Source organism: Manihot esculenta, chromosome 4, assembly GCF_001659605.2.
Source record: "Manihot esculenta cultivar AM560-2 chromosome 4, M.esculenta_v8, whole genome shotgun sequence".
NCBI lineage: Eukaryota > Viridiplantae > Streptophyta > Magnoliopsida > Malpighiales > Euphorbiaceae > Manihot > Manihot esculenta.
The window spans coordinates 14,589,986-14,608,086 of NC_035164.2; the positions used below are offsets into that span (position 1 = coordinate 14,589,986).

The window sequence follows — 18,101 nt, forward strand, 5'->3', positions numbered from 1 at the left end:
ATATTTATAAGATTATAGATAAAAGTAAAGCCACAAAAGAAATCACTGAATTCTAAGATATAGGAGAGCAATTTTCATAAAGAGACCATGAGTGAATTAGACCTTTAATATTGCCGAAACTTGACTATAACATAGAGTAGGAGCATACTGAAGTACCTAAAATGAATAACTTGGAAATCTTGTCAAAAAAACGGCAATTGGCATGCCAATAGGTGTAATTTATGATATAAAACAACACTTGAAAGGCAGTGTCACAGTCTAGATATAAAACGTAAGTTGGCATTAGAAGTTATAAGGCATAGACGAAGTGTCGCAGCTACCCCAAATCCTCATTCACTAGCAGACTAAATTAAATTGTTGCTTGAAGAAAAAAGGATAATGGCATAAAAAATCCAAAATTTTATTTCTTAGCACAATGAATTAAGATTTAAAAATATTTCGCGATTCTTTCCAAATTTGAGTTGAAAGTGGGGGAGCATCTATCGGTAGCAGGCCATATTGTATTTTTTTATTACTTGACGGTGGACACTACGCTACATCTTGGATAACCAAGGTGAGATATTAATCCTTGGTTAGTTAAGTTAAAATTCTTAATTGGTGTAGAAAAACATAAAACGCTGTCTTCGATGCCGTCACTCTCTGTCGAATTTATTTTCCCGACTTCGTCCTTCGCACAAAAAGTTAGACTTCTCGCTTCACCACCTTTTTGGCTTCAGAAAAGTAGATATTGCCTTTGTTCTTTCTCCTAACTCTATTCACCTTTCGATTCTTTATTTTTGTATCTTCTCTCTCGGTGTCGTTAGGTCTCCTTAAGAATCAATTATCTTTAAACATGAGATTCTCCACCAAATTCAGCTGTCAATACCTGCAATTGTGTTCGTAACGTCGAATGCTGCTCGTATAATTCCTAATCTCAAAACAATCGTACTGGAGGGAAGGTTTACCGATTGGACCCTGCGATGATTCTCTATCCTCACGGACTACAGGTCGAGTTGATGGAGTGGTTTTGACTCATTGAAATTTCACATGTATAGTGGCTGTAAGTCATGAGGTTTACACGACCTGGATGGTAGCTGCAACTTCCTTTTGCCTTATTTTCATGTTTATGGTTTATGTTGTTTCGTGAGGGCTTTAAGGAGCGACGGTGGTGTCCATAGGTAAATTTGATATGAAAACAACATTGACAGTAATTTAGGAGCGAAAGGTCACTCACTTAGCACAGACTGCACCGGCGGTGGTGCTAATGACTAAGGATCCTAGGTTGTGAGACGGCTATGATTTGAGCTCTCTAGATGTTGGAGACTATAGCGTTGCTTCGCTTAGGAAAAGCATAGTTGAATTGTTCCGGCAACAATTTCCAAATTTGACTTTAAGTCAGGTTAGTTAAACACCAAACTTGGATTTTTACCATTAACTGGCAGTTAATTTCTCACATTGGTTATTCAATGTGTAGCGTATGATCCACCGTTAAGTAATAAAAAAATACAGATGGAACGTTACTTTAGCCACCGGCAAATGCTCTCCCACTTACATTTCAAATTTGAATTGAATCGCTAAATGTTTTTAAATTCTAAGTTATTGTAGCAAGTAACATCTTTTTAATTAAAATGCAAAAAATCTTTAAAGGTTTAAATTTTTTATGCCATTATCCAAAAATATATTAATAAATAATGTGGTCACTCAATCCATTATTCCTTTCTCATTGTTGACACTTGGTATCTATGAAGTGTTGATTTGATTTGAAAATTGTGTTTGTGGTTGAAGGAAGTTTAGGAAAGTTAAGATTGAGAGTTCACTGAATTGAAATTTTATCATTCACAGATGGAATGAGGACCAATATACAGAGGAGACGGTGCCGAATTTTCGATAGGAAAAAACCTTTGGATTAAAACTTAAAATCCTCAAAGATTTGGAATATTTATTCCATTGCTCCGAAAAAATATTACTAAACAAGACACACTCATTCGCGATTCCTTTCTCACTATTAAGACTTGACATATAGAAAATTGTACAAATATGGCATGTACATAATAGATATGTGGGTTGTAATTAATATTGCATGAGAAGAGTTTTATTTTGGTATAATTATTAGAAGAGTTTATCTGAGTTGAAAATTGTTTTTGTGATTGAATGACGTTTGGGGGTTAAAGGTTCAGAGTTCATTGAAGTGAAATTTTATTATTCATAGATGGAATTAGAACCAGTTTAGAAAGGAGACTCTAGAGTATTTTCGGTAGGAAAAAATATCATGAAATACATGATAATAGTTAATTGAAAAAATAAGAGAAGCACCACGAAACGTGACATCTCCATTTCGGTTAGGTAAATAACCTTATAGGAGTATTGCAGTTAGTGGTATTAGAGCTAACGTTTAGGCCGTTCTAGGTATTAAGGAGAAGGAACAAGTATAAGCAAATGTATATACCTTATAAGTTAAGGTCAGGATATAACTCTACAATAGGTTTTTGTAAGTTGGCTAAGAATGTTATTTGACATTCAACATGTATTAGAAGATAAAAGTCGTGATCGCAATAATCTATTCAATGCTGCAAATGTGTGTATTGTAAGCTGCAGATTACATTATGTACATTGGAGCATTGATTGGAAAGTTTGTGCATCACTTTTAAGAATCTGCTAGAATATGGTAGATGCCTTATATCTGATGCAGTTGTTTCATGACAAGTTTCTAATTACTATGAAGTGACTTCTAATAAAAGTCTATATCCTTTTAAAATAAAATACTAGAGACATCAGCAATAAGGTATAGAAAAATTCTATGATAGCGACAATGCACTCGAAAAACATATTTGTTTTTTTGTGTTTTTTGTAATTAAAAGGAGGCATTTTATATATATTATAATACAAGAGAAATAAAAAAAAAGGAGAGCCATGAGTAGGTGAAATAGGCTAGAACATGTCAGTGACCAATCTTCTTGTTCACTTTTTAGCGTAACGATTGTTTGATATCGAAACATAGTCATAACCTTTTAGGGAAATAAATTTGAATTATCATAATACAAAATCGAAGGGTTTTAAAGAAAGATTAATTAGCTAAACATTATGTAAAAGTGGATTGAAAATACAAGAAGAATACACATAAAATAAGTGATAGTTATAAGATGGTAGATATGATTAAGGGGTTAGTTTAGATAGTTATTATTTATTAAAAGTTTATTTGTTATATTGGTGATATAGTTAGATTTTAAACGCTTTAATCGGTACAATTAATTATTATTGATGAGTTATATTAATATTTGTTTATATATAAATTTGTGTGTATATATATATATAAATATATATATACATGTTTTGAATATTGATATCTAGTTTCTTAATAATATTGTGCAAAATATAGCTATGAAAATATAATTATTTATGTTTCCTTAGTTATTTACTTGATTCTAGATATAATGTGATAATGTGGTTGATTATTAGCTAGAATAAATTATGTTAGTATAAACTTTATATTATTATCTATTGTTAAGAGCTACGTAGACCTGATCCTCTATTGGAGGTACGTAGGCAGCCTTCGGGTGCGGTCCAAAGATAATAAATGTTAAGACTTTAATTAGCAAATAGCAGCGATGTATATTCAAGCCATATTAATAGATTTTCACGTCGAATAAATTACTTAATGAAAATTTAATAAGTTTAGTATGACTAAAATAATTAGCATGCAAATAATAATATTTATAAGATTATAGATAAAAGTAAAGCCACAAAAGAAATCACTGAATTAGCTAAGATATAGGAGAGCAATTTTCATAAAGAGACCATGAGTGAATTAGACCTTTAATATTGCCGAAACTTGACTATAACATAGAGTAGGAGCATACTGAAGTACCTAAAATGAATAACTTGGAAATCTTGTCAAAAAAACGGCAATTGGCATGCCAATAGGTGTAATTTATGATATAAAACAACACTTGAAAGGCAGTGTCACAGTCTAGATATAAAACGTAAGTTGGCATTAGAAGTTATAAGGCATAGACGAAGTGTCGCAGCTACCCCAAATCCTCATTCACTAGCAGACTAAATTAAATTGTTGCTTGAAGAAAAAAGGATAATGGCATAAAAAATCCAAAATTTTATTTCTTAGCACAATGAATTAAGATTTAAAAATATTTCGCGATTCTTTCCAAATTTGAGTTGAAAGTGGGGGAGCATCTATCGGTAGCAGGCCATATTGTATTTTTTTATTACTTGACGGTGGACACTACGCTACACCTTGGATAACCAAGGTGAGATATTAATCCTTGGTTAGTTAAGTTAAAATTCTTAATTGGTGTAGAAAAACATAAAACGTTGTCTTCGATGCCGTCACTCTCTGTCGAATTTATTTTCCCGACTTCGTCCTTCGCACAAAAAGTTAGACTTCTCGCTTCACCACCTTTTTGGCTTCAGAAAAGTAGATATTGCCTTTGTTCTTTCTCCTAACTCTATTCACCTTTCGATTCTTTATTTCTGTATCTTCTCTCTCGGTGTCGTTAGGTCTCCTTAAGAATCAATTATCTTTAAACATGAGATTCTCCACCAAATTCAGCTGTCAATACCTGCAATTGTGTTCGTAACGTCGAATGCTGCTCGTATAATTCCTAATCTCAAAACAATCGTACTGGAGGGAAGGTTTACCGATTGGACCCTGCGATGATTCTCTATCCTCACGAACTACTGGTCGAGTTGATGGAGTGGTTTTGACTCATTGAAATTTCACATGTATAGTGGCTGTAAGTCATGAGTTTTACACGACCTGGATGGCAGCTGCAACTTCCTTTTGCCTTATTTTTATGTTTATGGTTTATGTTATTTTGTGAGGGCTTTAAGGAGCGACGGTGGTGTCCATAGGTAAATTTGATATGAAAACAACATTGAAAGTAATTTAGGAGCGAAAGGTCACTCACTTAGCACAGACTGCACCGGCGGTGGTGCTGATGACTAAGGATCCTAGGTTGTGAGACGGCTATGATTTGAGCTCTCTAGATGTTGGAGACTATAGCGTTGCTTCGCTTAGGAAAAGCATAGTTGAATTGTTCCGGCAACAATTTCCAAATTTGACTTTAAGTCAGGTTAGTTAAACACCAAACTTGGATTTTTACCATTAACTGGCAGTTAATTTCTCACATTGGTTATTCAATGTGTAGCGTATGATCCACCGTTAAGTAATAAAAAAATACAGATGGAACGTTACTTTAGCCACCGGCAAATGCTCTCCCACTTACATTTCAAATTTGAATTGAATCGCTAAATGTTTTTAAATTCTAAGTTATTGTAGCAAGTAACATCTTTTTAATTAAAATGCAAAAAATCTTTAAAGGTTTAAATTTTTTATGCCATTATCCAAAAATATATTAATAAATAATGTGGTCACTCAATCCATTATTCCTTTCTCATTGTTGACACTTGGTATCTATGAAGTGTTGATTTGATTTGAAAATTGTGTTTGTGGTTGAAGGAAGTTTAGGAAAGTTAAGATTGAGAGTTCACTGAATTGAAATTTTATCATTCACAGATGGAATGAGGACCAATATACAGAGGAGACGGTGCCGAATTTTCGATAGGAAAAAACCTTTGGATTAAAACTTAAAATCCTCAAAGATTTGGAATATTTATTCCATTGCTCCGAAAAAATATTACTAAACAAGACACACTCATTCGCGATTCCTTTCTCACTATTGAGACTTGACATATAGAAAATTGTACAAATATGGCATGTACATAATAGATATGTGGGTTGTAATTAATATTGCATGAGAAGAGTTTTATTTTGGTATAATTATTAGAAGAGTTTATCTGAGTTGAAAATTGTGTTTGTGATTGAATGACGTTTGGGGGTTAAAGGTTGAGAGTTCATTGAAGTGAAATTTTATTATTCATAGATGGAATTAGAACCAGTTTAGAAAGGAGACTCTAGAGTATTTTCGGTCGGAAAAAATATCATGAAATACATGATAATAGTTAATTGAAAAAATAAGAGAAGCACCACGAAACGTGACATCTCCATTTCGGTTAGTTAAATAACCTTATAGGAGTGTTGCAGTTAGTGGCATTAGAGCTAACGTTTAGGCCGTTCTAGGTATTAAGGAGAAGGAACAAGTATAAGCAAATGTATATACCTTATAAGTTAAGGTCAGGATATAACTCTACAATAGGTTTTTGTAAGTTGGCTAAGAATGTTATTTGACATTCAACATGTATTAGAAGATAAAAGTCGTGATCGCAATAATCTATTCAATGCTGCAAATGTGTGTATTGTAAGCTGCAGATTACATTATGTACATTGGAGCATTGATTGGAAAGTTTGTGCATCACTTTTAAGAATCTGCTAAAATATGGTAGATGCCTTATATCTGATGCAGTTGTTTCATGACAAGTTTCTAATTACTATGAAGTGACTTCTAATAAAAGTCTATATCCTTTTAAAATAAAATACTAGAGACATCAGCAATAAGGTATAGAAAAATTCTATGATAGCGACAATGCACTCGAAAAACATATTTGTTTTTTGTGTTTTTTGTAATTAAAAGGAGGCATTTTATATATATTATAATACAAGAGAAATGAAAAAAAAGGAGAGCCATGAGTAGGTGAAATAGGCTAGAACATGTCAGTGACCAATCTTCTTGTTCACTTTTTAGCGTAACGATTGTTTGATATCGAAACAAAGTCATAACCTTTTAGGGAAATAAATTTGAATTATCATAATACAAAATCGAAGGGTTTTAAAGAAAGATTAATTAGCTAAACATTATGTAAAAGTGGATTGAAGATACAAGAAGAATACACACATAAAATAAGTGATAGTTATAAGATGGTAGGTATGATTAAGGGGTTAGTTTAGATAGTTATTATTTATTAAAAGTTTATTTGTTATATTGATGATATAGTTAGATTTTAAACGCTTTAATCGGTACAAGTAATTATTATTGATGAGTTATATTGATATTTGTTTATATATAAATTTGTGTGTATATATATATATAAATATATATATACATGTTTTGAATATTGATATCTAGTTTCTTAATAATATTGTGCAAAATGTAGCTATGAAAATATAATTATTTATGTTTCCTTAGTTATTTACTTGATTCTAGATATAATGTGATAATGTGGTTGATTATTAGCTAGAATAAATTATGTTAGTATAAACTTTATGTTATTATCTATTGTTAAGAGCTACGTAGACCTGATCCTCTATTGGAGGTACGTAGGCAGCCTTCGGGTGCGGTCCAAAGATAATAAATGTTAAGACTTTAATTAGCAAATAGCAGCGATGTATATTCAAGCCATATTAATAGATTTTCACGTCGAATAAATTACTTAATGAAAATTTAATAAGTTTAGTATGACTAAAATAATTAGCATGCAAATAATAATATTTATAAGATTATAGATAAATGTAAAGCCACAAAAGAAATCACTGAATTAGCTAAGATATAGGAGAGCAATTTTCATAAAGAGACCATGAGTGAATTAGACCTTTAATATTGCCAAAACTTGACTATAACATAGAGTAGGAGCATACTGAAGTACCTAAAATGAATAACTTGGAAATCTTGTCAAAAAAACGGCAATTGGCATGCCAATAGATGTAATTTATGATATAAAATAACACTTGAAAGGCAGTGTCACAGTCTAGATATAAAACGTAAGTTGGCATTAGAAGTTATAAGGCATAGATGAAGTGTCGCAGCTACCCCAAATCCTCATTCACTAGCAGACTAAATTAAATTGTTGCTTGAAGAAAAAAGGATAATGGCATAAAAAATGCAAAATTTTATTTCTTGGCACAATGAATTAAGATTTAAAAATATTTGGCGATTCTTTCCAAATTTGAATTGAAAGTGGGGGAGCATCTATCGGTAGCAGGCCATATTGTATTTTTTTATTACTTGACGGTGGACACTACGCTACACCTTGGATAACCAAGGTGAGATATTAATCCTTGGTTAGTTAAGTTAAAAATTCTTAATTGGTGTAGAAAAACATAAAACGCTCTCTTCGATGCCGCCACTCTCTGTCGAATTTTATTTCCCGACTTCGTCCTTCGCACAAAAAATTAGACTTCTCGCTTCACCACCATTTTGGCTTCAGAAAAGTAGATATTGCCTTTGTTCTTTCTCCTAACTCTATTCACCTTTCGATTCTTTATTTCTGTATCTTCTCTCTCGGTGTCGTTAGGTCTCCTTAAGAATCAATTATCTTTAAACATGAGTTTCTCCACCAAATTCAGCTGTCAATACCTGCAATTGTGTTCATAACGTCGAATGCTGCTTGTATAATTCCTAATCTCAAAACAATCGTACTCGAGGGAAGGTTTACCGATTGGACCCTGCGATGATTCTCTATCCTCACGGACTACTGGTCGAGTTGATGGAGTGGTTTTGACTCATCGAAATTTCACATGTATAGTGGCTGTAAGTAATGAGGTTTACACGACCTGGATGGCAGCTGCAACTTCCTTTTGCCTTATTTTCATGTTTATGGTTTATGTTATTTCGTGAGGGCTTTAACTATGGGAGCGACGGTGGTGTCCATAGGTAAATTTGATATGAAGACAATGTTGACAGTAATTTAGGAGCGAAAGGTCACTCACGTAGCACAGACTGCACCGGCGGTGGTGCTGATAACTAAGGATCCTAGGTTGTGAGACGGCTATGATTTGAGCTCTCTAGATGTTGGAGACTGTAGCGTTGCTTCGCTTAGGAAAAGCATAGTTGAATTGTTCCGGCAACAATTTCCAAATTTGACTTTAATTTGGCCTTCTTGCTTCGTACAAAAAATTAGCCTTCTTGCTTCACCACCATTTTGGCCTCATAGAAGGAGATATTGCCTTCGTTCTTTCTCCTAACTTTATTCACCTTTCGATCTTTTATTTCTGTATTTTCTCTCTCGGTGTCGTTACCTCTCCTTAAAAATCAATTATCTTTAAACCTGAGATTCTCCACCAAATTCAGCTGTTAAAACCTGTAATTGTGTTTGTAACGTCGAATGCTGCTCAAATAATTCCTAATCTCAAAACAATCGTACTCGACTCTCCCAAGTTTGAATCGCTGATGATAAGTCTAGCTCACTGTGGAGAAATGGAAGGAGGGAAGGTTTACCAATTGGACCCTGCGATGATTCTCTATCCTCACGGACTACTGATTGAGTTAAAGGAGTGGTTTTGACTCATCGAAATTTCACATGCATGGTGGCTGTAAGTCATGAGGTTTACACGACCCGGATGGCAGCTGCAACTTCCTTTTTTCCGTTGCCTCATTTTCATGTTTATGGTTTGTGTTATTTCTTGAGAGCTTTAACTATAGGAGCGGTGGTGGTGTCCATGGTTAAATTTGATATGAAGACAATGTTGACAGTAATTCAGGAGAGTAAGGTCACTCACGTAGCACAGACTGCACCGGTGGTGGTGCTGATGACTAAGGATCCAAGGTTGTTAGACGACTATGATTTGAGCTCTCTAGATGTTGTAGCCTGCAGAGTTGCTTCGCTTAGGAAAAGCGTAGTTAAACTATTTCGGCAACAATTTCCAAATTTGACTTTAAGTCAGGTTAGTTAAACACCAGACCTGGATTTTTAGCATTAACCGGTGGTTAATTTCTCACATTGGTTATTCAATGTGTAGTGTATGATCCACCATTAAGTTATAAAAAAATACAGAACGAACGTCACGTTAGCCACCGGCAAATGCTCCCCCACTTACATTTCAAATTTGAATTGAATCACTAAATGTTTTCAAATTTGATGTTCAACATGTGTTAGAAGATAGAGGTGATAGTTTAAAGTCGTGATCGCAATAATCTATTCAATGCTACAAATGTGTGTATTCTAAGCTGCAGATTACATTATGGACATTGGAGTATTGAGTGGAAATTGTGTGCATCACTTTTAAGAATCTGCTAGAATAATGTAGATGCCTTATATCTGATGCAGTTGTATCATGACAAGTTTCTAATTGCTATGAAGTGACTTCTAATAAAGGTTTATATCCTTTTAAAATAAAATACTAGAGACATTAGGAATAATGTATAGGAAAATTCTACGATAGCCACAATGAACTCAAAAAACATAATTGTTTTTGTGTTGTTTATCATTAAAAAGAGGAATTTTATAAATATTATGATATAAGAGAAATGAAAAAAAGGAGAGCCATGAGTAGGTGAAATAGGCTAGAACATGTGAGTGAGCAATCTTCTTGTTCACTTTTTACTATAACGATTGCTTGATATCGAAACATAGTCATAACCTTCGAGGGAAATAAATTTGAATTATCATAATATCAGATTGAGGGGTTTTAGAGAAAGATTAATTATCTAAACATTATGTAAAAGTGGATTGAAGATACAAGAAGAATACACACATAAAATGAGTGATAGTTATGAGATGGTAGGTATGATTAAGGGGTTAGTTTAGATAGTTATGAGATGGTAGGTATGATTAAGAGGTTAGTTTATCTCATTAATGAGATATTAGTTACTCTAGTTAGTTGTTATCTATATTGGTGATATAGTTAGATTTTAAACACTTTCTAAATAATATTGTGCAAAGTATAGCTATGAAAATATAATTATTTATGTTTCCTTAGTTATTTATTGAATTCTAGATATAACTCTTATTCCTCCAATAGATTATTAAATAAATGAATAAAATTATTTCTGAATAGCATAATGTGATAATGTAGTTGATTATTAGTAGGAATTAATTATGTTAGTATAAACTTTATGTTATTATCTATTGTTAAGAGCTACGTGGACCTGATCCTCTATTGGAGGTACGTAGGCAGCCTTTGGGTGCGGTCCAAAAATAATAAATGTTAAGACTTTAATTAGCATATGTAAATTCAAGCCATATTAATAGATTTTCACTTTGAATAAATTATTTATTTGAAATTTAATAAGTTTAATATTACTAAAATAATTAACATACAAAAAATTATATTTATAAAATTATAGATAAAAATAAAGTCACAAAAAAATCACTGAATTAGCTAACATACAAAAAAATAATTTTTAATTTATTCAATTCGATTTGATTTTAAATCGAACCGAATGAATAATTATCCCTAACTATATGCATATAATGTTAATGAGGATATTTAGTTTAACTTTTTCACCCAGATAATACATTTTGAAAGAGCTATTTTATCTATTTGGTAAACTCTTTGAAAAGGCGGTTGATTCATTTTAGAATTTTTTTTATCAGACTGATAATTAATTAGACCTTATTTTTTATTTAAATAATATTATTCTTTTAGTATATATTAATTATAAAATTTATATATTTAAATAAATTATTTATAAATATAAATATAAAATATTATAATAATTGTATTAATGGTAATCTTTATTTTTTATATAATTAAAATATTTATATATATATATTTAAAATATTACTTATTGGAAATGTAATAAGTTTAATATGACTAAAATAATTAACATACAAAAAATTATATTTATAAGATTATAGATAAAAATAAAATCACAAAAAAATCACTGAACAATTTTTATAATCACCGTGATGATAAGAACAAATTGATACTTTTACCTATTTTCTTTACATTCATCACTCTCTCACAAATGAGGGCAAATAAATTTTATTTTTATTTTTATTCTTTTTTATTTTTCACTTGTTCAAATATAAAGACATTTTTTTATTATTATTTTCTTTCTCTTCCTATTTCTATCCAAACAAAGTGTTAATTGGAAAATTTTGTTTTAAAAAAAATATATTATTAAGGCACAAATGCAGATGGCTACGGATCATTGGAATCTGATAAAAAAAATTACAGAAATATTGACAGGCAAAAACCGCTCTTTCCAAGCTCATATGTCCCCTGGTGATAGCCATTTCCCCATTATCCTCGGAGAACTGCCCAATCTCTCTCCTCCATGCAACTGGCAAGCAAACCAACAAAACCACTACACTGACAAAGAAAAAAGAAATCTCTTTCTTTCTCCTCTAAAACCTCACCTGCAATGGCTTCCTTCTCATTTGGGCTATATCATCTCCAACCAACCAATTTAAGAGAAACAATCCGTGCGCTTTCCTTCTTCCCTTAATCTGTCTTCACTTCATTCTCAGTTTTGTTTGGCTTTATCTCCACTTAGATTAGGTTCAAGATTGCTTGGCAGTGGTCTTCTTGCAAGAGCTGAAGATAAGGCTAGAGGGTATTCTTCTTCTTCAACTCAGGGACAAGCTCAACAGCCCAGTAGTGCAAAACAGCTTCAGGTTTGTTTCAATAATTTATTGTTGCTAAAGCATCATTTTTAGGGGTACCCATTTCCTTGTTCAGTGGTTGGTGAAAGGGATTACTTGATTCCTCTATTGAGATTTGACATTTCATTTTCTGAAATACTCTTTGTTGTTTGTGTGTGATGTGTATGTGGAAATGTTCTTGTCACGCCTTTTTTATTACTTCTCTTAAATGTTGAAATGGATACGAGGTGGTTTCTCTTATGTCTGCAGAGTTACCGTGTTTGCATTGCAGAATGCATATTGGTTATTCATAGCCAAGTGGAAGGTTTCACCGAATTGGTGAAGGGGGTTTTAAATTGTGAAGTTCTAGCTGCTTGTATAGGACTAAACAAGTTCACAAGATTTTGCAGCCACGTACCAGCCAAAGACTGATTTGCTAAAAGCTCTTGCAGTATTCGCAGCAGCTGCAACTGGGGCTCCAGCGATTAACCATTCTTGGGTTGCAGCCAATCAGGTTAACTCTCTCGTGTGGAAAAATCTTATAATTTGATGTATTAATTATTAACAAATGCTTAAATATGCAGTAAACATGAAATGATATTTAATGGTTAATTTGATGAAATTTTCTCAGACAGGATCTTGCTATGGCATTACTCTTTGGAATTGGATATGCTGCCATCATTTTTGAAGAGTCTCTAGCTTTCAATAAAAGTGGAGTAGGATATTGATGGCTGTGAGCTTATGGGTAGTTCGAAGCATTGGGGTAAAAGTCATAATTACTGCTTAATTATTACCAGTGACATTTTTTTCTCAAAGAATTACCGGTGACATTTAGTTTAGATTAAAGTGTATGTTTCCCATTCATCTTCTGGCCACTTGCATGAGTGCCTGATGTATCATTTTTACTTATTCATAGAAGCTATAAAATAGACATAATTGAACTGAGATGTCTCTCTGTGATTTCCTTAAATTTGTTATAGCCCTATCTCATCCTGCTGCTGGCTAAATTTCAATAAAAGGCTTCTGTTATGTGTAACTTATGTTGCCCATGTGGGGTTGTCCTTTTACAGCTGCATACTGGATTGGTAACTAAACTTCGTTACTGATTGATCTATAAAATAGAACAACTTCATAAATGATATCCTTCATTTGTGTGGGTGGATGTTTGGGTATATTTACCTTCTTTTCTTTGAAGAAATTTTGGATCATCATGTAGCTGGAACTCCCTTGGTGAAATAATTTCCACAATTAGGCTGTAGTGGATTCTGAATTGGGATGCCATAAACTGATAGACTGGTGCATGGAAGCAAAATTTTTTGGCAGCATGGTTTATAATGGCTTCCTGATAACTAAACCGTGAACTATAGAATTCCACATTGATGTGTTTCAAATATCAATTATCAATACTTGTAAGTATGCAAACAAATAAATTTGACACTGCCAGTATAAGTCCGAAGTCTCCCACCATAACTATCATGCAAAAATGGGTCCCTTTTTATGTTTCATGAAAACAACCATAAGTTCCAGGTATTGTCTATTACACTGTAATATTTAGCTATCACTTTCTTGAGCAGGCACCTTCGACTGATATAGCTGTTTCGGAGTTGACACATGCTTCTGCAGAAGTAAGTGAGGTCGTGTTTTTCCTGCTTGGTGCCATGACCATCGTGGAGATTGTTGATGCTCATCAAGGTTTTAGGCTGGTCACTGACAATATAACCACTCGAAAGCCCAAGACTCTGCTTTGAGTGGTTAGTTCTATATTCAGTTGTCATCTTCATATTACACGTTTTTGACAGAGAAGACGAGATCAAATTGAATAGTTCTTATCATAGTAGTTTTGAACTTTACAATGAAACCTATTTATACAATAATTCTAAACTAGGAAATTTGAGTATACAAAAATTTAACTGCTCATTTTACAATATTAATTGCAACCTTAATTAGGAACCCTAGCCTAATTAGGAGTATTCAATAAATTAAAAGGAAGAATATTATCAACTCTCCCTCTCAAGATGGTGCATAAATTTGAGTATACAAAAATATAACTGCTCATTTTACAACGTTAATTGCAACCTTAATTAGGAACCCTAATTAGGACTGTTCAATAAACTAAAGGGAAGAATATTATCAACTCTCCCTCTCAAGATGGTGCACAGATATCTTGTACATCCATCTTGCAAACCAAACCTTGGAAATGTTTGCTACAAATTCCCTTAGTGAAAATATCAACCAACTGATTTTCAAAAATGGAGCTCATCTTTGTAGTGCTGCAAATGTCTCTTGGTAGTCGAAACTATAGGTTTGAGTGGACCACTTTGTACCAACCGACCTTCATATCTTTCAATAGACCCCTCTGCTTTGTGCTATGTACTTATTTGTGAATAGTACTTTTGAACTATATTGAAAATATGCTTTTAACTAAACAGTCGTTATGTTATATAATGGCTGTTATTTACAGGCTTTTAGAGGGCATTATTGTTACTTTCATTTTTTAAAGGCAAATCTTGAGTTGCACTGGTGACGGCGGCCATTAGAATCTTTATTTAACGACAATGGCTGTTCTTTGTCATTAAATATTAGTGATGGCCATTACCTTGATAATTCAGCCAAAAGGCAGATGGAGTAGGTAAAAATTAAAAGAAAAAGAAAAATGAGATATGATATACCGTGATAAATAGGAAAAAAAATTAGATTAGAAAAATAATAATAATAAAAATAACAATAGTTAATTAATTAAGGATTAAATTATGAATTTGTAATTTATGTAGTTGAATTAAATTAATAGATTTACATGATATGACAATGTTTAAAGGCAGAGTTGTAATATGATAAAGTATTATAGTTTGAGTAATTGAAAATTACACTGTATGGAAAGTTTTTGTCCCCATATTTAAATGTATAAATTATTTAAAGTTGGCCCTAGTAAGTTTGGTGGGAATTGTGAGTTAGTTTAAGGGTGTGGCATGCCATATACAGATATTGCAATACTGCACCACAGTTACACTGATTTTTGGGATACAATGAGGTACTCTACAGTTATAGACTCCTTTTGAGCCATACAGTTGTTTGGCACTTTGTGCCCTACAGATACAGTTTCCTAATCTGACTTAACAGTACCATTTAAATTTATAGGGGACAAAAGAAAAATAATAAATAAATAAAAGTATTAAGAGAAAACAAATTTTTTTTACATGAAAAAAAAGAAAAAGACTATGAAATTAAAATTTGTATATATGTGAAATAATAGTATGATTTAGAATTGTTTCAAATTGTTTGCTATATAGTTTATTGTTATTTGTTTGATTTATTGTTGATAAATGAAATTTGATTTAAATGATTTATTTTTTTAAATATAAAAGAAGTTGAGCACCACTAAGCAATTTGCTTAGCGCGTAGGAATGTATTTTTCCTCGCGCAGGTTGTAGATCCAAGGAACAGTAGATCAAGATCTGCATCAACCCAATTAGAGTTACATCATTACTATCTTTGGGTATATTTTGTAAATTTTTTTATATAAAGTTACTTTTGGAAATATGGCATGTACATAAAGTTTTAGAGATAAAGTTGTATATAGTTTGAATTAGATATATTTGAATATTTTAATTTTGGTATAAATATGGGTTACTAGTATAAGTTTTTGTGTTGAGATTAGTAAGATGGTTTTTGAAGTGTTTGATATGGATTGAAATTATTTTGAAGTTAAAAGAAGTTTGGGGGTTAAGGTTGAAGTTTATAGAAGTGTAACGTTACTATTCACATGTGAAATTAAGTCCATATTTCAGAGAAAACTCTGCCGGATTTTTGGTAAAAAAAAAAGCCATAAATTACATGATATAAATTTGGTGTAAGTCATCTATAAAATAAATTATTATTAAAATATTAATTTTTCAAACATTTCAAAACTAAAATTATTAACTATGATTGCTAAACGAAGAAGTAAATTAAAATAGCAAAAGTCAAGTTACTTTATGCAACAGATCAAAAATTTATAATATTTATTTTCAACCATCGATGGTTTTTTCTGTGAGCCCTTTAGCCGCACCTTCAATTTCTTTGGATTGATAGGAGTATATCTATTTTTTCTGACGTGTAAAGGAAAGCTGACTAAGAAGGTTTTCCAAATATATAAGAGGGAAGGAATGCTTCAAGAATCGAGTTCTTGATAAGGTGATTAATGACGTTTTTAGATTTCTGAACAAAGTAGGCAGAAGAAATGAAAATGATAAATCTTTTTATCCATAGTATTTTTAAAATTTAAAATATTTTTTATTTTTATTTTTAACTTAATAGATTTTAAAATGAAACGAAGTTGAATTTAAACGGAAATAACATATAGAAATTTAAATATTTAATTTTAAAAATAAACATATTAATCTATTAATAATATTACCATCCAAAAATGAAAAGTTTTTTTTTTTCCTTTGTTGTGTAACTTGTGTTCGAGGAAAAAGAAACCTTTGTCGTTTCGAATCATACAAGGGTGTTCGAGTGACTGAATCCCTAATCAATTTCACGCTCTCTTTTGCTACTCCCAGCTCTGCAATTAGACCGATTCACTGAAGCTATCGATCTATACTATTTGGTGTGAGGTAAGCTTTTCTGTTCAAATTTCTCCCTTTTCCTGCCGATTTTTCCTGGTTGATATTAATTTTACTTTGTTAATTTTATTCATTTTTTTCCATCTTATTTATGGTGTTTCTACAAAATTCTAGTAGTTAGTCTCTTTAGAAGATTCTTCTGATGTTATACTCTCATCTTGTTATCTCATATTTTCTCATTGGCGCTGATTCTGTGTATATTTCTTTTTCACATGGTCGATGTTTAATATATTCTTTTGTTTTGTTTGCATTTGATGCCGAGTTGCATAAGTTTGTATTTGCTATCACTGTAATTTCACGTTACGCGCCTCTTTTCTATTCTGGGTTAGGATGTTTAGTTTATGGAGTTAGGCTTTGTTATATCTTAAGATGATATGCGACTTCGTTTCCAACTGTACAGGAGAACTTCCAATTCTGACGAAACAATTTGGTTATTTAGATCTTGGCTGTTGAAGCTGCAAGAGCAATTTTTTACAAGTAATGAGAATTAATATGATTTTCTTTTAATTTTTCTTTGTATTTTTATAGTGAGTCTGCTCTTGTTTCATCTTGGAAAGATGAGTTGTACTTGTGCTCTTTTGTTAGCTTCCTGTTTCATTTTGATTTGGGATTTTGAGTTTCACATGTCAAGTTATCGTTGGCAGGGTGCAAGGAATGGGAAGTTGATCCACAGTTAGGTTTTGGTGTTTTTGGTCCAAAGTTGGTTATGAAGTGACTGTTTCAAAGTGGTTCAGGTCCTTGATTTAGGAGATTACCTTTGAAATTTTAGTGATTAAATTTATGTGATTTTGTTTTCTCAAAGCATTCTTATGCATATCACTACAAAAATTTACTGGATTAGTAACGGAAATTTTCGTTACTAATTATTAAAAATCCGTTACTAAAACTATTTTGTAACGGATTTGTAACGGAAATTTTCCGTTACAGTGAACCTCGTTGCTAATGCATTAGTAACGGATTTTCTAGTCCGTTACTAAATTAGTAACGGATTTGTAACGGAAATTCCGTTACTAAATTTAGTTTCCTTTTAGTTGATTTTAGTAACGGATTTTTTTAGTAATGGATTTTTCCGTTACAGAAATCCGTTACTATTTATGAAAACCTAATAACAAATTTTTTTGTTACTAATCCGTTACTATTTTTAACGGATCAGTAACAACTTAATCCGTTACTAATCCGTTACTATTTATAAAATTATAATAAAATATTATAAATTATATAATCTAATCAGACAAACCTGTAAGTACACTCACATATTACAACTAACCTGTAAATACACTCACATATTACAACTCATCTCAATAA

General features: G+C 31.9%; 1 pseudogene; it reads left to right on the plus strand.

The window, feature by feature from the left end:
• Positions 1–18,101, plus strand: part of LOC110617381 — a 180,563-nt pseudogene that overhangs the window by 64,353 nt on the left and 98,109 nt on the right.